Below are 24,743 nucleotides of genomic sequence, written 5' to 3'. Positions count from 1 at the left end.
ATATATAAATTGCATCATTCAGTGTATTGTTTGCCTCAATATTTTATTGAATTTACCAGTAGACTATTGCTGGCTGCAAACTGTAGAGAAATTTTGGATTTTACAAAAAAAAAAGTATCATTATTCTTTAGAGAAGGGAAACTGAGGTCTGTCTTATTTGTGTGTGTGTGTACTGAGATTAGTAAATTCACAAATATATAATTAGTAGCAGATGACATACAAGCATTTTGGATGTGTGAAGAGAGCCAAACGGCTTCATGATACAATGCTGGGGATTTGGTAACAGCTGGTTCTAAGTTTCTTCGCCAGAAGTGAGTGAAAGTGTCAGTATTAATAAGAAGTCAATTGTGTCCATTTTTCATCTACCAGATAGTCATGTATATGATCAAGATGAAGTACATGATGTATTTAATATAATACACCACACCATTCAGCTTACAGTAGAGCATGCATTATTAATAGAACATTGTATCATTCCCTTTGTTTGGTCCAACTATTGTACTATTGAATTTCATCATCAGGTTTCCTTGGTTACACCTTTATCATCACTAAGCCAGTGGTGTCTCTGTATGCCATTTATAATGGCAAAAGCAAAGCGGTGATTCAACTTTGACCCTGCATATTGCTTGCACCTAGATTTATTCCCAAAGCGTATACAGTAAGTATAGAAAACAAGAGGGCAATATTTACGACAGAGAATCCTTCACATGCTGAGGGAAATACAGTAGTTGGAAGTGCAGAGTAAGCTTAATCAGGCGTCTAATTTTATGGATCACTCCAAAATGAGATTTCTTTTTTCAATGCATAATTAATGTAAAAATATGAAGATTCATTGACTTATCTGTGTACAATCTACCTGCTGGAGACCTTCAGCTGTAATGGATCACATTTCATGTTGTACTTCAGAAACAAGCCCATTCATACTCTGAGCTATGTAGTAAAACATTCACATGTCTTCTCATTGTCATGACTTGTGCAGGCCATAAATGAGGATATATGAAGCAGTATTTTGGTAGAAAATCTTTATTTCATGAAAGCAGTGTGTCACGATCCAGGTAATTCCTTATCAGCATTTACCTTCCAAATGCCTCCTGAGACTGTCCCAGTGTTCCAAGCCTGGATTCCATCTGCACTGTCTGTGTGCAGCACGCTGCATCTCATTGTTTCTAATCTCTTTACTGTGATTCTGGCAGCATCAGGGTTAAGTTTCACATGCAAGTTACAAACAATCTTTCCCTCCAAAAGCTAACATGGGCGCAGCCATGTTTTCCTAATCACATGTTACCTTTCAGCCTATCAGCTGCACTCTGCTCTCAGCCTGATTACCCAGCAGCTGCACTCTGGTCTCTGGTTAATCAGCCAGCCAATCCCTGTTTCCCAGCTGGTATAAATATCTTGTTCCTGGGGTGGAAAGAGGTCAGTGCTTCAATTGTCTTCAGTGATTCCAGTGTGCAGTCCTCCCATGGACTTTCTCTGCAGTACAGCCTGACTCTGCAGTGTCTCATCATTGCACCTTGTGACTTGCAGTTACCGGACATCGGTGTTCCGCCATCGATCCCCAGTAACCATCGGTGTTCCGCCATCGATCCCAAGTCACCATCGGTGTTCCGCCATCGATCCCAAGTCTCCATTGGTGTTCCGCCATCGATCCCAAGTCTCCATCGGTGTTCCGCCATCGATCCCAAGTCTCCATTGGTGTTCCGCCATCGATCTCCAGTAACCATCTGTGTTCCACCATCGATCCCAAAGTAACCATCGGTGTTCCGTCATAGATTCCAAGTCATCAGTATTCCTCTGAACTGTGTTTAATAAACCTTTGAACTTTCCTTCGTTGTCTTGGTCACGCCTTCGGGCATTTGTTCTAAAGGTTCCCTGCATGTCTAAGAACCCTGTACTGCCTCCCAGGTACACATATACCTCAGCCCCTACAACTGAGGCTTCCCCCTGGTCAGCACCAGCCCTCAGTTGTGACACAGTGGTTCTAAAGTGCTATGAAGTTGAGCTTCAGAATATTTTACTTTTTAGCACACCATGGTATGGACTGGGCACTGTGCAATCTTAATGTATGGGCACACTGGGCAAGCAGCCCAGGGCCCCACAATTTTAGGGGCATTTGAGCAGGGGCGGGCTGGTGCCTCCAGACCTTCTTGGGAGGCAGGTAGAGAAAGCTGCCTGGTCACTCTGATTGTGAATTACAGACAGTGAAGGGCTGTCAGCATGCTGATTGGTGGCTGGCTGAAGCTATCCAACAATCAGAGTGCTGGCAGACATTCACTGTATGGAAGAATGTGGAGAGAAGGACCACAGGGGGGAGGGGGGGGGGGGGGGGCAAGTTGTGATTATTTTTTCACTTTTTTAAAATGTTTTCCCATGATTGGGAAGATAAAACACTGGTGGAATCCCGTCCGCAGCAGGAACACGGTATTGAAATGCAGACAGAACCCGGGATTCCAGCGTCTAAATACAGACGCCCAGGATCCCGGTCCTTCTGTTAGAATCTTGCCGCGGGGGGGGTGTTCGTAGGTTTAGCCATTAGAAGGGGACTAGGGTTAAGGGATGGGAAGGTTAGCATTGGGTACCAGGGAGGGAGGGTTAGGGTTAGGCACTTAGCAGGGGAGGTTAGGGTTAGGCACCTAACGGGGAGAGTTAGGGTTAGGCAACCACAAGGGAGGGTTAGGGTTAAGGTAAGAAAAAAGTGGTGGTCAGGGGGCTTAATGGGGGCCTATCGGGATTCTGATGGATGGGATGCCGATGTCGGTATACTGACAGCCGGCATCCCGTCAATCGGTAAATCATACTGAACCCAAGACACCAGTGGATTGCTTTGCCCAGGGCCTACAATGCTGTTAAAACTGCTCTGACTGGGCACTCATGCAAATATGAGGCATCCTGCATTTGTCATCCAGTGTACTTCATGTACTGTGTGATGTTCAGTTAAGAGTGACTTGCCGGGGGCGTGGCTTGGTGAGCTGTGAAGGGGACATGCTGCTGCAGAGCTCCTCTTTCTCTGACGTCCTAAGTGGATGCTGGGGACTCCGTCAGGACCATGGGGAATAGCGGCTCCGCAGGAGACAGGGCACAAAAGTAAAAGCTTTAGGATCAGGTGGTGTGCACTGGCTCCTCCCCCTATGACCCTCCTCCAAGCCTCAGTTAGATTTTTGTGCCCGGCCGAGAAGGGTGCAATCTAGGTGGCTCTCCTAAAGAGCTGCTTAGAGTAAAAGTTTTGTTAGGTTTTTTTTTTTATTTTCAGTGAGTCCTGCTGGCAACAGGCTCACTGCATCGAGGGACTTAGGGGAGAGAAGTGAACTCACCTGCGTGCAGGATGGATTGGCTTCTTAGGCTACTGGACACCATTAGCTCCAGAGGGAGTCGGAACACAGGTCTCACCCTGGGGTTCGTCCCGGAGCCGCGCCGCCGACCCCCTTGCAGATGCCGAAAAGTGAAGAGGTCCAGAAACCGGCGGCAGAAGACTTTTCAGTCTTCATAAGGTAGCGCACAGCACTGCAGCTGTGCGCCATTGTTGTCAGCACACTTCATAGCAGCGGTCACTGAGGGTGCAGGGCGCTGGGGGGTGCGCCCTGGGCAGCAATGATAGTACCTTATTCTGGCTAAAAATACATCACATATAGCCCCTGGGGGCTATATGGATGTATTTAACCCCTGCCAGGTCTCAGAAAAACGGTAGAAGAAGCCCGCCGAAAAGGGGGCGGGGCCTATTCTCCTCAGCACACAGCGCCATTTTCCCTCACAGAAATGCTGGTGGGAAGGCTCCCAGGCTCTCCCCTGCACTGCACTACAGAAACAGGGTTAAAACAGAGAGGGGGGGCACTTATTTGGCGATATGTATATATATATTAAAATGCTATAAGGGAAAAACACTTATATAAAGGTTGTCCCTGTATAATTATAGCGTTTTTGGTGTGTGCTGGCAAACTCTCCCTCTGTCTCCCCAAAGGGCTAGTGGGGTCCTGTCCTCTATCAGAGCATTCCCTGTGTGTGTGCTGTGTGTCGGTACGTGTGTGTCGACATGTATGAGGACGATGTTGGTGAGGAGGCGGAGCAATTGCCTGTAATGGTGATGTCACTCTCTAGGGAGTCGACACCGGAATGGATGGCTTATTTAAGGAATTACGTGATAATGTCAACACGCTGCAAGGTCGGTTGATGACATGAGACGGCCGGCAAACCAATTAGTACCTGTCCAGGCGTCTCAAACACAGTCAGGGGCGTTAAAACGTCCTTTTACCTCAGTCGGTCGACACAGACACAGACACGGACACTGACTCCAGTGTCGACGGTGAAGAAACAAACGTATTTTCCTTTAGGGCCACACGTTACTTGTTAAGGGCAAAGAAGGAGATGTTACATATTTCTGATACTACAAGTACCACAAAAAAGGGTATTATGTGGAGTGTGAAAAAACTACATGTGGTTTTTCCTGAATCAGATAAATTAAATGAAGTGTGTGATGATGCGTGGGTTTCCCCCGATAGAAAATTATTGGCGGTATACCTTTTCCCGCCAGAAGTTATGGCGAGTTGGGAAACACCCCTTAGGGTGGATAAGGCGCTCACACGCTTATCAAAACAAGTGGCGTTACCGTCTCCAGATACGGCCGCCCTCAAGGAGCCAACTGATAGGAGGCTGGAAAATATCCTAAAAAGTATATACACACATACTGGTGTTATACTGCGACCAGCGATCGCCTCAGCCTGGATGGGCAGCGCTGGGGTGGCTTGGTCGGATTCCCTGACTGGAAATATTGATACCCTTGACAGGGACAGTATTTTATTGACTATAGAGCATTTAAAGGATGCATTTCTATATATGCGAGATGCACAGAGGGATATTTGCACTCTGGCATCAAGAGTAAGTGCGATGTCCATATCTGCCAGAAGATGTTTATGGACACGACAGTGGTCAGGTGATGCAGATTCCAAACGGCACATGGAAGTATTGCCGTATAAAGGGGAGGAGTTATTTGGGGTCGGTCCATCGGATCTGGTGGCCACGGCAACAGCTGGAAAATCCACCTGTTTACCCCAAGTCACATCTCAGCAGAAAAAGACATCGTCTTTTCAGCCTCAGTCCTTTCGTCCCCATAAGGGAAGAAGACTGCAGCAGGCAGCCCATTCCCAGGAACAGAAGCCTTCCACCGCTTCTGCCAAGTCCTCAGCATGACGCTGGGGCCGTACAAACAGGTGCGGTGGGGGGTCGTCTCAAGAGTTTCAGCACGCAGTGGGCTTACTCGCAAGTGGACCCCTGGATCCTACAAGTAGTATCCCAGGGGTACAGATTGGAAATTCGAGACGTCTCCCCCTCGCAGGTTCCTGAAGTTTGCTTTACCAACGTCTCCCTCCGACAGGGAGGCAGTATTGGAAACAATTCACAAGCTGTATTCCCAGCAGGTGATAATCAAAGTACCCCTCCTACAACAAGGAAAGGGGTATTATTCCACACTATATTGTGGTACTGAAGCCAGACGGCTCGGTGAGACCTATTCTAAATCTGAAATATTTGAACACTTACATACAAAGGTTCAAATCAAGATGGAGTCACTCAGAGCAGTGATAGCGAACCAGGAAGAAGGGGACTATATGGTGTCCCTGGACATCAAGGATGCTTACCTCCATGTCCCAATTTGCCCTTCTCACTAAGGGTACCTCAGGTTCGTGGTACAAAACTGTCACTATCAGTTTCAGACGCTGCCGTTTGGATTGTCCACGGCACCCCGGGTCTTTACCAAGGTAATGGACGAAATGATGATTCTTCTTCAAAGAAAAGGCGTCTTAATTATCCCTTACTTGGACGATCTCCTGATAAGGGCAAGGTCCAGAGAACAGTTGGAGGTCGGAGTAGCACTATCTCAAGTAGTTCTACGACAGCACGGGTGGATTCTAAATATTCCAAAATCGCAGCTGTCTCCGACGACACGTCTGCTGTTCCTAGGGATGTTTCTGGACACAGTCCAGAAAAAGGTGTTTCTCCCGGAGGAGAAAGCCAGGGAGTTATCCGAGCTAGTCAGGAACCTCCTAAAACCAGGAAAAGTGTCAGTGCATCATTGCACAAGGGTCCTGGGAAAAATGGTGGCTTCTTACGAAGCGATTCCATTCGGCAGATTTCACGCAAGAACTTTTCAGTGGGATCTGCTGGAAAAATGGTCCGGATCGCATCTTCAGATGCATCAGCGGATAACCCTGTCTCCAAGGACAAGGGTGTCTCTTCTGTGGTGGCTGCAGAGTGCTCATCTACTAAAGGGCCACAGATTCGGCATTCAGGACTGGGTCCTGGTGACCACGGATGCCAGCCTGAAAGGCTGGGGAACAGTCACACAAGGAAAAAATTTCCAGGGAGTGTGATCAAGTCTGGAGACTTCTCTCCACATAAATATACTGGAGCTAAGAGCAATTTACAATGCTCTAAGCTTAGCAAGACCTCTGCTTCAAGGTCAGCCGGTATTGATCCAGTGGGACAACATCACGGCAGTCGCCCACGTAAACAGACAGGGCGGCACAAGAAGCAGGAGGACAATGGCAGAAACTGCAAGGATTCTTCGCTGGGCGGAAAATCATGTGATAGCACTGTCAGCAGTGTTCATTCCGGGAGTGGACAACTGGGAAGCAGACTTCCTCAGCACGACCTCCACCCGGGAGAGTGGGGACTTCATCGGGAAGTCTTCCACATGATTGTGAACCGTTGGGAAAGACCAAAGGTGGACATGATGGCGTCCCGCCTGAACAAAAAACTGGACAGGTATTGCGCCAGGTCAAGAGACCCTCAGGCAATAGCTGTGGACGTTCTGGTAACACCGTGGGTGTACCAGTCGGTGTATGTGTTCCCTCCTCTGCTTCTCATACCTAAGGTACTGAGAATTATAAGACGTAGAGGAGTAAGAACTATACTCGTGGCTCCGGATTGGCCAAGAAGGACTTGGTACCCGGAACTTCAAGAGATGCTCACAGAGGACTCATGGCCTCTGCCGCTAAGAAGGGACTTGCTTCAGCAAGTACCATGTCTGTTCCAAGACTTACCGCGGCTGCGTTTGACGGAATGGCGGTTGAACGCCGGATCCTAAGGGAAAAAGGCATTCCGGAAGAGGTCATTCCTACCCTGGTCAAAGCCAGGAAGGAGGTGACCGCACAACATTATCACCACATGTGGCGAAAATATGTTGCGTGGTGTGAGGCTAGGAAGGCCCCACGAAGAAATTTCAACTCGGTCGATTCCTGCATTTCCTGCAAACAGGAGTGTCTATGGGCCTCAAATTGGGGTCCATTAAGGTTCAAATTTCGGCCCTGTCGATTTTCTTCCAGAAAGAATTGGCTTCAGTTCCTGAAGTCCAGAAGTTTGTCAAGGGAGTACTGCATATACAACCCCCTTTTGTGCCTCCAGTGGCACTGTGGGATCTCAACGTAGTTCTGGGATTCCTCAAATCACATTGGTTTAAACCGCTCAAATCTGTGGATTTGAAATATCTCACATGGAAAGTGACCATGATGTTGGCCCTGGCCTCGGCCAGGCGAGTGTCAGAATTGGCGGCTTTGTCTCACAAAAGCCCATATCTGATTGTCCATTCGGACAGGGCAGAGCTGCGGACTCGTCCCCAGTTTCTCCCTAAGGTGGTGTCAGCGTTTCACCTGAACCAGCTTATTGTGGTACCTGCGGCTACTAGGGACTTGGAGGACTCCAAGTTGCTAGATGTTGTCAGGACCCTGAAAATATAGGTTTCCAGGACGGCTGGAGTCAGGAAAACTGACTTGCTGTTATCCTGTATGCACCCAACAAACTGGGTGCTCTTGCTTCTAAGCAGACGATTGCTAGTTGGATGTGTAGTACAATTCAGCTTGCACATTCTGTGGCAGGCCTGCCACAGCCAAAATATGTAAATGCCCATTCCACAAGGAAGGTGGGCTCATCTTGGGCGGCTGCCCGAGGGGTCTCGGCTTTGCAACTTTGCCGAGCTGCTACTTGGTCAGGGGCACATCCTGGCTGAGGAGGACCTGGAGTTCTCTCACTCGGTGCTGCAGAGTCATCCGCACTCTCCCGCCCGTTTGGGAGCTTTGGTATAATCCCCATGGTCCTGACGGAGTCCCCAGCATCCACTTAGGACGTCAGAGAAAATAAGAATTTACTTACCGATAATTCTATTTCTCGTAGTCCGTAGTGGATGCTGGGCGCCCATCCCAAGTGCGGATTGTCTGCAATACTTGTACATAGTTATTGTTACAAAAATCGGGTTATTATTGTTGTGAGCCATCTTTTCAGAGGCTCCGCTGTTATCATGCTGTTAACTGGGTTCAGATCACAGGTTGTACAGTGTGATTGGTGTGGCTGGTATGAGTCTTACCCGGGATTCAAAATCCTTCCTTATTGTGTACGCTCGTCCGGGCACAGTATCCTAACTGAGGCTTGGAGGAGGGTCATAGGGGGAGGAGCCAGTGCACACCACCTGATCCTAAAGCTTTTACTTTTGTGCCCTGTCTCCTGCGGAGCCGCTATTCCCCATGGTCCTGACGGAGTCCCCAGCATCCACTACGGACTACGAGAAATAGAATTATCGGTAAGTAAATTCTTATTTTGTGTAGCCCTTATAACGCTCTCAAATACCCTTCCCGAGTGCCCATCCAGCCCTACATGATACCTGCCAATGCCCTGCCTCCCCTCTCTTGCTGCTGCATCCCGCGGGTTGTGGCCTTGCCTGTCCCCGGAAGCCAGGACCTTGAGTACTAACAGAGGCCGCAATGTGAGCTCCAGCTGGGCTCCTGGCGGCGGATCGTCGCGGCATCCATGGCCGCCAGTGAGGGCGCTCCCTGCCTTCAGCAGACAGGAGTGCTGTGCTGGGGCCCCGGCCGGGACCTGTGTAAACAGAAGGGGTGAGCAGAGACTGTCAGAGCTTCCCCCTGGTGATGCATTCACACTGAGGAGCGGCCATCTTGTTTTTCCTAAGCTGCATATCCACAATGTCTGGGTGCTGCACTTCATAGCTGATCAGTGGCACTTTTTTTTAATGCAATCTGGACCAAGTCTTTTACATGATTTTACTAGTACCTGGCCATAGTTGCTCTATGCATAATGTTGGATCTTATTTGACAAATCTCTTCAGGTGTTAGATGTGCTTTATTGGGCTCCGGTATGTGCTGTGGCCCTATTGATTAATGCTTGGACACCTCCCAGCACCTATTTTATTTTTGTTGTGATATATTAACACTGCCTTCTACGTGGAGCCTTCCTTGCTAAGCCTTGAATTATTTCTACGCTTTGTTTCTAAACTAAGGGATCAGTATGCCTCCCAAGAAATGTAAAGTCTCCAAAGCAGTTTCACAAGTAACTTTCTTCAAGCCGTCATCGCAACAGCGGTCTATGGGGGGATCTGGCAAATCTCCTCAGCCAGGGGCTTTACACCCTCCCTCCCCTACAGAAATTATTCCGTCATGAGTCTGCGGAAATTCTTCTGTGCAAGTCGGGGATACTGATCCCCTAACCGTGGGAGCTATGAAGTACCTACTCACTCAGTTTAATGAAGAAGTTGCTGCAGAATTCCATGCCACACTACAGGCCTGCCAGCAATCTTTTGAGGATCTGGGGGATCGCACTGATCATGTTGAGACTAAAATGGGAGAATTTGCTAGTTCTCACAATGATTTGATTGACTCGCATGCATTTCTTGAGATGGAAGTTGCGTCTCAAGAATAAGATTGCCAATTTAGAGGATAGATCTCGTTGGTATAATCTCAAGCTCCGAGGAGTCCCTGAATCTGTGTCAAGTAGCAGCCTTCATGATTATGCCCTTACCCTGTTCCAGAAGCTTTTGCCCTCGGCTACTTCTCTTGATCTATTAATAGATTGGATTCACTGCCTTCCCAAGGCAAGGAGCACTCTGGAAGGTGCACCCAGAGACGTTTCATGTGAATCCACTATTTCCATATCAAGGCAGCTTTGCTGAAAGCTTCCAGACCTTCTCTTGAGTTTTCTGATGTTTTAGGTCCTCTACAGCTATTTGGCGACCTATCCGCTGCCACTTTGATCAAACGCAGTTCATTCCAACCACTCACTTCGGCTCTTAGGAAAGTGAACATTCTGTACAGATGGGGCTTCCCAACTAGGCTTCTTGTATCCCGTGAAGACTCCACTGTCCCCATTTCCAATATTGATGATGGAATGAAACTTCTGGCCAAATGTAACATTTCAGGCTCGTCAGTGTCTTCGTCTCCATACCGTAGACTTCAGCTGGACTGGTCTACAGCAGGGAAGTCATCCTAACTCAGTGATATCTATCTGTATTTGCCCTTAAATGTGGCATTTCTTATTGTTATTCTTATTGTTGGATTTAATGGTTTAGGTCTTACAACCTACCTTACATGCTGCATTTTTTATTGCTGACTTTAGTGATGACTGTCTGATATTCAGTCTTAAATTATGCATTCCTTATTGCTGATGTTTATGTGTTGGCCTGTCATGTTCTTTTTTTTATCCCCTTTTTCCTCCATCACCACATGCACTGGGTACCTGTTTATTCCAGGTCTCAGTCTATTGCTGTTTTGCTTTTAGTTTTTCTCAGCTGTGCTGCTAAGCTCTTTATTTTTATTGGTGGTTTGGCGCTGTGTAAATATAGTTTATTGCATCAGTTGGTGCTGGGAGGTGGGCTACTACCCCCCAATGTTTAGATATAAGGCATTCATGTTGTGTCACCTTATTGTGTCCCTCAGAGGGGTCACTTTGGTTACTATACTTTCTTACTCTTTTCTTTTCTCTTTTGTCTCGATTCTCTTTCTGCTTCCCTTTTTGTGCTCCTACCTCTCCTCTCTGCCAGGTGCATGCTATTCCTTTTTATGTTTTCTATATGATGTTGCAATGCATTTTTCCTGTCATATACTACCATGGTTAACATCATTTCTGTCAATGCCAAGGGGTTTAATTCTCCTCATAAATGAAAAATAGCTCTGAATTACTTTCATAAAATGAAAGCTACTATAGTAGCAGTTCATGAAGCACATTTTCAACACTCTGCCCCTCCTAAATGTTTTCACTATAGGTATCCACATTGTTACACAGCCAATGGCCCATCAAAAAAGCAGGAGTGGCGATCTTGATTGCTCAAAATTGCCCTTTTATACTTGATTCCCTACATTCTAACCCTGAGGGGAGATTTCTGATCTTAGTTGGTAGTTTAGATAATGTTGATATCACTTTGGTTTCTTGCTATGCCAATAACACTAAACAACTTCAATTTTGTAGAATCCTCCAGGAACATGTTAAAGGTGCTCTTATGATATTGGGGGATTTTAATATGGTCATTGATCGACCGTTGATAGATCCCGATCAGCCACATTAGGTCACGTTAGAATCCCAGACGTATCCTCGGGTTTCCATCAAATATTAGCAGAATATGACCTATTTGACGCATGGAGAGCCAGACACACGACTGTGAGAGACTATTCTTATTATTCCCACGTTCATCGTTCATATTCCAAAATAGACTATATTCTAGAGTATATACATAAAATTGAAATTTTACCCTGTCCTGGTCTGACCACTCGCCCCTTTTTGTTTCATGGAATTTAGCCCATCGGAAGGTTACGCCAGGTCCTTGGAGATTGGGGAACCATATTCTAACGAAACCATCTGCCTCTCAGACCATCCACCAATCTTTATTGCAGTATCTCTCCACTAATCATCCTGAGGACACATCTACATTCACCCATTGGTGTATTCTCAAGGCTCAATTCAGTCGGCTGCTAGAATTAAAAGGGAATATAAGCTTCAATATGAACAGGCGGTAGCTAAGTCTGCTGAACTAGGGGCTGCCCATAAGGCAGACCCTTCAAACAAGGCATATTACAAGCATTTACTTGTTGCTTGTGAAGCAGTTAACGCCTTTACAGTACTTTGAGAGAAGTACATTGCAATATTACACGTCTTAACCAAAAATTCGATACTTTTGGCAACCATGTACAGTAGGACGTCTCCTGGCTTGTAAATTGAGGGGTCAGTAAGCGAAGGGGAGGGTTTATAGCATTTATAACACTAAGGGAGGTAAACTGACTGACCCAAATGCTATTGCTAATTAATTCACAGATTTTTATTCAAAACTGTATAATTTAAGGGTCGACCCTAACACCCCACAACCTTCATCGCTGCATATTGAAGCTTTCTTAAGCAGTCTCTCACTGCCGTCCCTAGATGCTGAGACTTGTATGTCCCTTTGCTCGCCTTGGTCTTTGTCGGAGGTGGAAAAGGCGATTGATTCTCTCCCTTCGGACAAGGCACCTGGCCCAGATGGGTTCCCCTCTAACTTTTATAAGGCCTACAAAGCAGATTTAGCTCCCGTTTTATTGTCCGTTTATAACAAAGCTTCTGAATTTAAATGTTTTCCAAAGGAGATTCTTGAAGCCCAGATCATCACTTTCCCTAAACCGGGCAAAGCCACTACATCAGTACAAAATTATCGGTCAATTGCATTATTGAACATCATCGTTAAATTATATGCCAAACTCTTTGCTCAGCGTTTGTGCCATTTATTGCCCTCTAATTAATGCCGACCAAGTCAGACATGCCCCGAAGAGCTCTTAATATTATAGACTTCCGTAATTCTACACAAAGCCCCTTATTACTCCTCTCATGGATGCCGAGAAAGCCTTTGATAGGCTACCTTGGCATTATATGCAAGCCACCTTGAAGCGTTTTGGCATCAGGGAGAGGATGCTGGATTAGATTTTGGTGTTGTATTCCTCTCCTTCTGCTAGAGTTGCTGTAAATGGATGTTTATCATCTAGGTTCGATATATCCAATGAAACCAGGCAGGGATGCCCTCTCTCACCACTTATCTTTGCCTTGGCCATACAGCCCTTGGCTGAGAGTATTAGAGCCTCTGCCAATGTCTTGGGACCAGTGATGGGAGGCATCCCCCCAAAAATAAGCCTCTTTGCTGACTATATCTTGCTTTTTATGCTTCAGCCAACGTTATCTTTGCCTCACTTACATACCATACTAGACGACTATGCTAAGTTAAACACCTCTAAAATGGAGGCCCTGCCGTTTAATGTTCTGGGGGTTGTTCTTAAAGAGTTGAAAGATAATTATAAATACGCATGGCAATCTAAATCATTGAAATATTTAGGAGTTCAGTTGGCCAGTGATGATGTTCTCTTTGAGTGTAACTATGTCCCTTTGCTGCGTGCATTTGAGACTTTGACTAAAGAGTGTTTTTTACATGAGATTTCCTGGTTGGGTCGCGTAGCAGTGGCCAAAATGATATTACATCCCAAACTTATGTACCTCTTCCGCACACTTCCTCGGCCATTTCCTAAATCCCTTTGCAATAAATGTAACAAACTTTTGTCACATTATGTGTGGAAAGGGGCCAGACCTAAAATAGCAAGAAATGTTCTTATTCTTCCCAAAAATGAAGGAGGTGTGGCCTTCCCTGACTTTGAAACCTACCATAGTGCCTGCTTACTAAGCCAGCTCACTGACTGGTTCACATTAGACAATCCTAAACCCTGGGTATTGATAGAACTTTCAGTCATGGAACCCATCCCTCTGTCAGAATTGTTATGGTTACCAGAGGAAGCTATGTACAAAATTTCATTTGGAACCGCACTAGTCTTGACAATCTAAACAGAGTATATAAATGACATAGAAAAACCAATATATATGCAGTTGGAAAAAATATAGTTTTAAACTGCTAATGATTGGCGGTGCTCCCAGGAATTTTGTAGATTAGAGTACAATTGAAAAAGAGAGACAAGACAAAAAACCCTTGTTTGGGAGCACTCGTTTGTAACAATTTATGTGATGTAAATGGAGTAAATGATGAGAAAAATAAAACTTAACCTTTAATTGTTTCTTGAATAAAAGGAAAAAAGTTATAAGACAATTTGAGGACTCGTGTCTAGTATTCAGAAAAAAGAAACTTGTTTGACCTTTTTAGCAAATGAGGTACAAGTTGCTAGGAGAAGGTGAAAATGTCAGAAGTGATATATTGAATGAATATCTATCAGTGTGTTCTGATGAAATAAAATAAATGCATCCAGAACAGTCACTGTACATGCCTCAAAATGAAGGTTTCAAAAATAGAAGCGTGATATGGTAGCAAGGTTGAGTCAACTGGAGTTGTTCTTATGAGAGGGATAGATGAAGAAGAGGGGGCCCACTGCACCTGGTATTCTCAGGGGGTTTCCCATCCTGATACTGACCAGGCCATACCTGCTTAGCTTCCGAGATCGGACAAGATCGGGCGCATTCAGGGTAGTATGGCCGTGGGCCTGTGGTAAGGGATGTGGAGAAAGAGATAGAGAGTACTCCTATTGTCTGTACTGTATATAGATCAACCATATGTGGTCCGGGAGTGTTTTTCCAGAAACAGACATAGAGGTATAGTCAGCTTTGGAGAATTAAAAAAGGGGGGCCCACCGCACCTGGTATTCTCAGGAGGTTTTCCTTCCTAGTACTGACCAGGCCACGCCTGCTTAGCTTCCGAGATTGGACAAGATCGGGCGTATTCAGGGTAGTATGGCCGTGGGCCGGTATAAGGAAAATATTGAGTGGAAAGGGAGAGTGCACTGCTTTGTGTACTTCACACTCAACCACGACCACTGATGGTCTCAAAATAATATTTCCAGACAATATCAAGGTGATTTGGAGTGTCTGGAATTGATAGAAATATATTGTGGTGGGTGGAGTTTAGAAGGATAATGTGAGGTGTGTATGTGTATATATCATAATAATTAGTCTAAGGAAAGATGGTAATGATAATGGTAGTGATAACTTGTAAATAAAGAATGTACCAAATGGTAGAGCAGAGCTGGAAAATGACTCAAATTAAATGACAAATCACACAATATTTGCTGGACCCTTGGGGGGAAAAAAAAAAAAAAACAGATAAATGGTCATATATTAGAAAGGAGCCCACGGCTGGCTCCCAAATGGTACTTTTAGCCTTATGTTATGAATAGAAAAGGTCAAATACCAAGTAGCATATGTTCAGCAGTCAAAGTCGGAGTTGCTGCTGCGGAGCTCAAAGCTGGCTCACATATGGTACTGTTAATCCCATATTCTGAATGGGAACAATTAGTACCAAGTGTCAGTTGATTAATGATAAATACCAGAAAGTAAAGAAAATGCTACCTTGAATATACATGCACGTTAAAATCACAGAAAAATGTCCTAATAAATGCACTTGTGTGTATAAATCACAGTTGGATATCTGTATCTAATAAATGAACCTTAGAGGCATGAGCGGGTGTTAGGACTTGGGTAAACTGTCAACTCTTTACAAACTTATGGTGAGTATAAACATGAATTTAAACCCTGGTGGTCTAGTGAGATTACCCCCAGTATAAATGGCAGTAAAGAGAAAACACACAGCAGCGCCAAAAAACGATACAGTATATAATCAGTGTTAGGCAGGGGATAAATTCCCGTAATGTACTGAAATGTAGTGGTGCGCTTGAGACCCTGGTGGTCTGGTGTTAGTTACCCCGGCCGCACTGTATGCGGCGGATGCTGGGTTGATTTCCCCGTTCGAAGTCCCGCTGTAGTGACGAGCGCGGCCGCCCGCTTCCGGACTGGGCGTTGCCGCGATGACGTCACTGTTGACGTATCTCGACGTACGTTTCACCTGGTTGGCTTGGTCACGAGAGCCCCTCTCTGGTGCTCTCCTGTGGCCAGTACTTGAAGGTTAAAGTAACCAATGAATTGATTTCTTTAGTTTTGACTGACTGAAAATTAGACCTATCAGATTACGGATGAGGTATCTCATGGAATCCATTTTGGACAAGGGAAAAGGGAAGGGAAAAGACGGGAAGTGATGGGGAATGGAAAGGAGGAAAGTGAACGTGGTGGTGCTGACTGAAAGTGAGAGAGTGGAAATAATGAGTGTATTAAGGAATGAAATTTGGGAAAGATAAGAGGTGAATATGCAGTAGGGGTGTGAAATTGTGAAGAAGGATGTGTAGAGAGGATGAAATAAATATGAATGTGATTCAATAATGGGAATCAAATGAAAATAATAATAATGATAATACTACAAATAAAAATAAGTAAATGAATAAAATAAAATAGATATAAATATAACATGAAAAGTGAAAATAAATATAAATGAAAAAATAAAATAATTGGAAAAATTAATATGGAAAAATAATAATAATTGAAAATAAATAATAAATAATAAATAATGAATAATAAATAAAAATAAAAATAAAAATAAAAATAGAAAAATTAAAATAAATGAATAAATGAATGTGTAAATATGTTAAATTATAATTGAAATATTGATGAAAGTAAAATAAAATGAAGTAAGAAAAAAATGAAAATGTATGAAAACAGAAGGAGAAGAATAAAAGGATGTGGAAATAAAATTAGAATAGTGGTGTTAGTAATAATGGAAAAGTGTTGAGATAAAAGGGAGTGGGTGAGGAAGTACAGAACAAAGATGGAGGAGAGTTGCGCTGTGGGTGGGGGGGATATGGGGAAGAAAGCACGGGTGGCGTGTGGAGGGAGTGGAGGATGATAATGGACGTGAGTGTGTGGATGGAAGAGTATGTGAGTATTGTGTAAGGTGTAGTCTGCAAAGAGAGTGTTGGGTGTGAGTGGAAGTGACAGGGTCTGGCAGGTCATGGAAGCATTGTCATGTTCAAAGTCAGGGCACTTGAACATATCAGTACGGTGAGAAATGCCAAATCAGACTTAGCCCAATTCAAGAAGCTCACCACAGTCGCCAGACATTTCTTACGTTTCCATGACAGTCGAACAGAAGATCTTCATTTCTCAGGTCTGGAACATGTAAAAATGGGATTGAGAGGTGGAGATTATCACATGGCACTCCAGAAAAAGGAATCCGAATGGATCTTCAAGCTGGACACACTAATGCCCAAAGGTCTAAATGAATACATCAATTACAGCATCTTCCTGCCCACATAATTCTAACATTTATCCATCCTGCTCCCTCCCCATTCCATCATTGTCCCTCCCCCACACTTTCACCCTATCCTCACTTCCCACCTCCCCTTCCCCTTTTCTTTCTCCTTTCCTCCTCACTTTTCTCTTCCCTCTTCCTTCCCTTTTCCTCTCCATTTTTCCTCCCTCCCCTCCCTCTTTGCCCTTTCGCTACCCATCCTCACTATCTTACTCCTCCCTCTTTTTCCATCCCAACCCCCCATCGCCATTCCTAATCACCCGTTCATTTTCTTTCCCTCTCTCTCCCCCCATTTCTTCATTTTCTTTCTCCATCTATTCCTTCATTCCCCCCTTCTTTTCCCTCCCCTTTCCATCCCGCACCCCATGCACCCTTTTTCTCACCCTTTCCTCAGCCCACAACCCCAACCTTTCCCCATACTTGTCACAATGCTTCCATGACCTGCCAGACCCTGTCACTTCCACTCACACCCAACACTCTCTTTGCAGACTACACCTTACACAATACTCACATACTCTTCCATCCACACACTCACGTCCATTATCATCCTCCACTCCCTCCACACGCCACCCGTGCTTTCTTCCCCATATCCCCCCCACCCACAGCGCAACTCTCCTCCATCTTTGTTCTGTACTTCCTCACCCACTCCCTTTTATCTCAACACTTTTCCATTATTATTAACACCACTATTCTAATTTTATTTCCACATCCTTTTATTCTTCTCCTTCTGTTTTAATACATTTTCATTTTTTTCTTACTTCATTTTATTTTACTTTCATCAATATTTCAATTATAATTTAACATATTTACACATTCATTTATTCATTTATTTTAATTTTTCTATTTTTATTTTTATTTTTATTTTTATTTATTATTCATTATTTATTATTTATTATTTATTTTCAATTATTATTATTTTTCCATATTAATTTTTCCAATTATTTTATTTTTTCATTTATATTTATTTTCACTTTTCATGTTATATTTATATCTATTTTATTTTATTCATTTACTTATTTTTATTTGTAGTATTATCATTATTATTATTTTCATTTGATTCCCATTATTGAATCACATTCATATTTATTTCATCCTCTCTACACATCCTTCTTCACAATTTCACACCCCTACTGCATATTCACCTCTTATCTTTCCCAAATTTCATTCCTTAATACACTCATTATTTCCACTCTCTCACTTTCAGTCAGCACCACCACGTTCACTTTCCTCCTTTCCATTCCTCATCACTTCCCGTCTTTTCCCTTCCCTTTTCCCTTGTCCAAAATGGATTCCATGAGATACCTCATCCGTAATCTGATAGGTCTAATTTTCAGTCAGTCAAAACTAAAGAAATCAATTCTTTGGTTACTTTAACCTTCAAGTACTGGCCACAGGAGAGCACCAGAGAGGGGCTCTCGTGACCAAGCCAACCAGGTGAAACGTACGTCGAGATACGTCAACAGTGACGTCATCGCGGCAACGCCCAGTCCGGAAGCGGGCGGCCGCGCTCGTCACTACAGCGGGACTTCGAACGGGGAAATCAACCCAGCATCCGCCGCATACAGTGCGGCCGGGGTAACTAACACCAGACCACCAGGGTCTCAAGCGCACCACTACATTTCAGTACATTACGGGAATTTATCCCCTGCCTAACACTGATTATATACTGTATCGTTTTTTGGCGCTGCTGTGTGTTTTCTCTTTACTGCCACTTATACTGGGGGTAATCTCACTAGACCACCAGGGTTTAAATTCATGTTTATACTCACCATAAGTTTGTAAAGAGTTGACAGTTTACCCAAGTCCTAACACCCGCTCATGCCTCTAAGGTTCATTTATTAGATACAGATATCCAACTGTGATTTATACACACAAGTGCATTTATTAGGACATTTTTCTGTGATTTTAACGTGCATGTATATTCAAGGTAGCATTTTCTTTACTTTCTGGTATTTATCATTAATCAACTGACACTTGGTACTAATTGTTCCCATTCAGAATATGGGATTAACAGTACCATATGTGAGCCAGCTTTGAGCTCCGCAGCAGCAACTCCGACTTTGACTGCTGAACATATGCTACTTGGTATTTGACCTTTTCTATTCATAACATAAGGCTAAAAGTACCATTTGGGAGCCAGCCGTGGGCTCCTTTCTAATATATGACCATTTATCTGTTTGTTTGTTTTTTCCCCCAAGGGTCCAGCAAATATTGTGTGAATTGTCATTTAATTTGAGTCATTTTCCAGCTCTGCTCTACCATTTGGTACATTCTTTATTTACAAGTTATCACTACCATTATCATTACCATCTTTCCTTAGACTAATTATTATGATATATACACATACACACCTCACATTATCCTTCTAAACTCCACCCACCACAATATATTTCTATCAATTCCAGACACTCCAAATCACCTTGATATTGTCTGGAAATATTATTTTGAGACCATCAGTGGTCGTGGTTGAGTGTGAAGTACACAAAGCAGTGCACTCTCCCTTTCCACTCAATATTTTCCTTATACCGGCCCACGGCCATACTACCCTGAATACGCCCGATCTTGTCCAATCTCGGAAGCTAAGCAGGCGTGGCCTGGTCAGTACTAGGAAGGAAAACCTCCTGAGAATACCAGGTGCGGTGGGCCCCCCTTTTTTAATTCTCCAAAGCTGACTATACCTCTATGTCTGTTTCTGGAAAAACACTCCCGGACCACATATGGTTGATCTATATACAGTACAGACAATAGGAGTTCTCTCTATCTCTTTCTCCACATCCCTTACCACAGGCCCACGGCCATACTACCCTGAATGCGCCCGATCTTGTCCGATCTCGGAAGCTAAGCAGGTATGGCCTGGTCAGTATCAGGATGGGAAACCCCCTGAGAATACCAGGTGCAGTGGGCCCCCTCTTCTTCATCTATCCCTCTCATAAGAACAACTCCAGTTGACTCAACCTTGCTACCATATCACGCTTCTATTTTTGAAACCTTCATTTTGAGGCATGTACAGTGACTGTTCTGGATACATTTATTTTATTTCATCAGAACACACTGATAGATATTCATTCAATATATCACTTCTGACATTTTCACCTTCTCCTAGCAACTTGTACCTCATTTGCTAAAAAGGTCAAACAAGTTTCTTTTTTCTGAATACTAGACACGAGTCCTCAAATTGTCTTATAACTTTTTTCCTTTTATTCAAGAAACAATTAAAGGTTAAGTTTTATTTTTCTCATCATTTACTCCATTTACATCACATAAATTGTTACAAACGAGTGCTCCCAAACAAGGGTTTTTTGTCTTGTCTCTCTTTTTCAATTGTACCAGAGGAAGCTCCCTTGATACATTCTGGCCCGGGCAAAGCGGTACGAGTGACCCTGCAGACATGGTATAAATTTGTCTCTTTGTGTGAGTGGCTCTCTTTGCCCGCGCCGGAAATTGTCATTAACTAGCATTGCTTGTCATATTCCTAACCTGTGTCTTGACTCTTGGCTGCCAGAGGTTTAGTATACCTTAAGAAGATTTTTGAGTCAAAAGGTTTGGTTTCTTTCCATAGCCTACAGTTATCATATGATGTCCCGAAACATGACTTTTATAAATATTTGCAAAGCCGACATTGGTTGAGTTGTCAACCTTTGTTCACCACTGATTCCTCAACTACTTTGAAACCGATCTGTTCCCGTTGGCAAACATCACAGAGTAGAGGTGGAATCTCTTGATGGTACATATACTGTACCTGCTCATGAGTACCAAAAAAGGGAAATTGCCATTCCAGACAAAATGGGAACTCGACCTTGCTAGATCCCTTATGGTAGATGATTGGGACAGGATTTCTCGTTTATGTTTCAAAATATCTAAATGTGCGAACCATTCTGAAATGTATTATAAATTGTGTCACAGAGTTTATTTTACTCCGGAAAGACAACATTGAATTTAGCCTTCTGCCTCAAAATAGTGTTGGAGACGATGCAGATGTGTAGGTACCCTTTATCACATTTTCTGGACCTGCCCAATGCTACAGTCCTTATGGGCCAATGTGTTTGGGCTTATTAAAGAGGTGCTAGGAGTAGATGCCCCTATTGATCCTGTAATTGCCCTATTTCATTATCATTCCAGTTTATTTTCTGAAGGCGACGCATATTTAATGGGCCATATTTTAATAGCCACAAAAGCAGCCATAGCTCAACTTTGGAAATCATCATCGATTCTAGCCTCGCTATGATTGTTAATAAAATTCATAAGCACTATCTCTATGAATCGGCTGACTGTACATACTCTTCTTCGGCCTCATCGCCCCTATATATAGCGCACCTATTGTTCTGACTTCGTGACGTTTTGTTTTGTCTGTGGCATGCATCTCTCTCTCTCTCTCTCTCTCTCTCTCTCTCCCTCCATATCCTTCTTTTCTCTTTCTTTTCTTTTTCTTCTCTTATCCCTTTTTTTCTTAACTACTTGTTGTCCTTGATATGTCTCTTCTTCTTTTACAAGTTAAAGATCGTAGATTACTTTGAGACTCTATAATGTATTTTTCATGGTTCTTCTCGTGCTCTCATATTTATTGTGACTTGATGTGCTAATCACTCTTTAATATTTGAGCGGTACATGTTGTGCGATCCTTGCTATAATAGGATATTTGTTTATACCCCGCATGTTGTTCATATTTCTTTTTCTGTATCCCTATTTATTTGTTACCTTTAATTCAATAAATACTATTGATGAAAAAAAAGAAGAGTGACTTGCCCATGGCAAAAGCATTAGTCAAGAAAAAACAGACATGGTATGCCTAAAAAATATAAAAATTTTCATTATATTAGTTGCAAATAATTCCCTATTTCTGCCATGACCAGTTGTAATTTAAGAGCTAAGCTCTTATACAGATGGAGCCACGCTAATCGTGGTTCTGTCTGTGCCTGGGTGCGCCCGCCTAGGCGCACCCATCAGCGCGTTTGGGGGCGCACGCGCGTCCCAGACGCGCACATGCCCCATTCACTTTAATGGGACCATCTCTGTGCACTCCCATAGCGGAGCAAGGCGCCGGATGTATGCCTGCGATGGAGCAGCACTAGATGAGTCTTGGTTATTATCGGGGACGTGTGGTGAGGTAAATGGCTTAGGAGGCACTAGCTAGTACCAGAGCCAGATTTACACACAATTTATGAGCCAAAGGGTTCATGTGGGCATTATACACAGGTGCAGCAGTTGATCAGAGATGTGCTGAAAATATAAGAAGATGAGGCACTGCCTCACCTGTCATAGACTTTTTTTTACTCCAGAGATTTGACTATAAAAATCATTAGAATGATATATATATATATATATATATATATATATAAATAAATTGTATTTGTCATATACTTTATATAGTCAAACCTCTGGTTTAAACATTAGTATGACAGGAAAGGCTCTGGTTTTTATGTGTCCCACCTCACTTTAGTCTGTCCCGGTGATTGTTATCCAAACAACAACCTGCAGTACAGTTCTGTAGCTCTTCTACTAACCATATTGGCTGGCATATTAATTCAATAAGAGCACAAAGACTTAGTACTAGTGATGTGCACCGGATATTTTTCGGGTTTTGTGTTTTGGTTTTAGATTCGGTTCCGCGGTCGTGTTTTGGATTCGGACGCGTTTTGGCAAAACCTCCTTGAAATTTTTTTGTCGGATTCGGGTGTGTTTTGGATTCGGGTGTTTTTTTACAAAAAAACCTCAAAAACAGCTTAAATCATAGAATTTGGGGGTCATTTTGATCCAATAGTATTATTAACCTCAATAACCATAATTTACACTCATTTTCAGTCTATTCTGAACACCTCACACCTCACAATATTATTTTTAGTCCTAAAATTTGCACCGAGGTCGCTGGATGGCTAAGCTAAGCGACCCAAGTGGCCGACACAAACACCTGGCCCATCTAGGAGTGGCACTGCAGTGTCAGACAGGATGGCACTTCAAAAAAATAGTCCCCAAACAGCACATGATGCAAAGAAAAAAAGAGGCGCACCAAGGTCGCTGTGTGACTAAGCTAAGCGACACAAGTGGCCGACACAAACAACTGGCCCATCTAGGAGTGGCACTGCAGTGTCAGGCAGGATGGCACTTCAAAAAAATTGTCCCCAAACAGCACACAAAGGAAAATGAAATAAAAAAAAGTTGCAAGATGGAATTGTCCTTGGGCCCTCCCACCCACCCTTATGTTGTATAAACAGGACATGCACACTTTAACGAACCCATCATTTCAGCGACAGGGTCTGCCACACGACTGTGACTGAAATGACTGGTTGGTTTGGGCCCCCACCAAAAAAGAAGCAATCAATCTCTCCTTGCACAAACTGGCTCTGCAGAGGCAAGATGTCCACCTCATCATCATCGTCCGATTCCTCACCCCTTTCACCCCTTTCACTGTGTACATCCCTCTCCTCACAGATTATTAATTCGTCCCCACTGGAATCCACCATCTCAGATCCCTGTGTACTTTCTGGAGGCAATTGCTGCTGGTGAATGTCTCCACGGAGGAATTGATTATAATTCATTTTGATGAACATCATCTTCTCCACATTTTCTGGAAGTAACCTCGTACGCCGATTGCTGACAAGGTGAGCGGCTGCACTAAACACTCTTTCGGAGTACACACTGGAGGGAGGGCAACTTAGGTAGAATAAAGCCAGTTTGTGCAAGGGCCTCCAAATTGCCTCTTTTTCCTGCCAGTATACGTACGGACTGTCTGACGTGCCTACTTGGATGCGGTCACTCATATAATCCTCCACCATTCTTTCAATGGTGAGAGAATCGTATGCAGTGACAGTAGACGACATGTCAGTAATCGTTGGCAGGTCCTTAAGTCCGGACCAGATGTCAGCACTCGCTCCAGACTGCCCTGCATCACCGCCAGCGGGGGTACTCGGAATCCTTAGCCTTTTCCTCGCACCCCCAGTTGCGGGAGAATGTGAAGGAGGAGATGTTGACGGGTCACTTTCCGCTTGACTTGACAATTTTCTCACCAGCAGGTCTTTGAACCTCTGCAGACTTGTAAAGATAGAGAACCTCCACATAGAATAGCGCACACAGAGAATACTTATTAATTTGATGAATCTTTCAATGGTCTTTCAGAGGATTTGTATAACCTCAAAAGAAAACAAAAATGCAATATAGTGTTATATCTTTATGACATTTCTTATAAGTCTTTATGAGGAAACTCGTACCCTTAAATTTGTCTATCAGGTTAGTGATAGACAAAAAAGCATCTGAGACTCAGAATGATCCCACAGGGTTCCTCCTCTCAATAGGCCCTCCTTCAGAACCTTCCAACAGTAACTCCTCCGGATTTCACATGTGAAAATAGAAAATCACCACCATAGTGTAAAACCATAACATTTATTTTCATAGACAGAGATAAAAATTAGCCTCCCACCCTTATAGGTGGTCTACTAACAGCAAGTGTTAGGAATATTTGTGTTTTGTTTTGCCTTGCATTACCTCATTCCTGCCTCTAGGGGTCTCACTTGTTGCCTCAGGTCTGAATGGCAGTTGCACACTGCCTCTGCAGGGTAATTACCTGATTGTGTGCACCTGGAGCCCAACACCCTGCTGCTATTTAACTCCAGCTCACAGGCACTTAGTTGCAGATCATTGCGTTTCCGTATGGAGTGAGACTGGGCTCTCTCCAGTAACCCTGTCCAGATTCTGCCTTATTTGCTTCTTGGAGACTTCCCTGCAGTTTGCTAAAACGCATGTGCCTTGCTTCTGGACTTCTTACCCTGCCAGTTCAACATCTACATTTCTGGACTATTATTTGCAGTTTGTTTCCATTCCTGCCTGATCACTTCAT

At 43.8% G+C, this 24,743-nt stretch overlaps 4 pseudogenes; 2 read left to right on the top strand and 2 right to left on the bottom strand.

Moving 5' to 3' along the window:
• Positions 1 to 14,146: 14,146 nt before the first annotated feature.
• Positions 14,147 to 14,264, bottom strand: LOC134895364 (5S ribosomal RNA; annotated as a pseudogene).
• A 141-nt stretch (positions 14,265 to 14,405) lies between these two features.
• LOC134897389 (5S ribosomal RNA) lies at positions 14,406 to 14,523 on the bottom strand (annotated as a pseudogene).
• A 4,920-nt stretch (positions 14,524 to 19,443) lies between these two features.
• LOC134897388 (5S ribosomal RNA) lies at positions 19,444 to 19,561 on the top strand (annotated as a pseudogene).
• Positions 19,562 to 19,702: 141 nt separating this feature from the next.
• LOC134895362 (5S ribosomal RNA) lies at positions 19,703 to 19,820 on the top strand (annotated as a pseudogene).
• The last annotated feature ends 4,923 nt before the right edge of the window (positions 19,821 to 24,743 follow it).

This window comes from Pseudophryne corroboree, chromosome 3, assembly GCF_028390025.1.
Source record: "Pseudophryne corroboree isolate aPseCor3 chromosome 3, aPseCor3.hap2, whole genome shotgun sequence".
Lineage (NCBI taxonomy): Eukaryota > Metazoa > Chordata > Amphibia > Anura > Myobatrachidae > Pseudophryne > Pseudophryne corroboree.
Note: the sequence above shows the minus strand (reverse complement) of the source record. Positions and strands in the feature narration are given on the sequence as shown.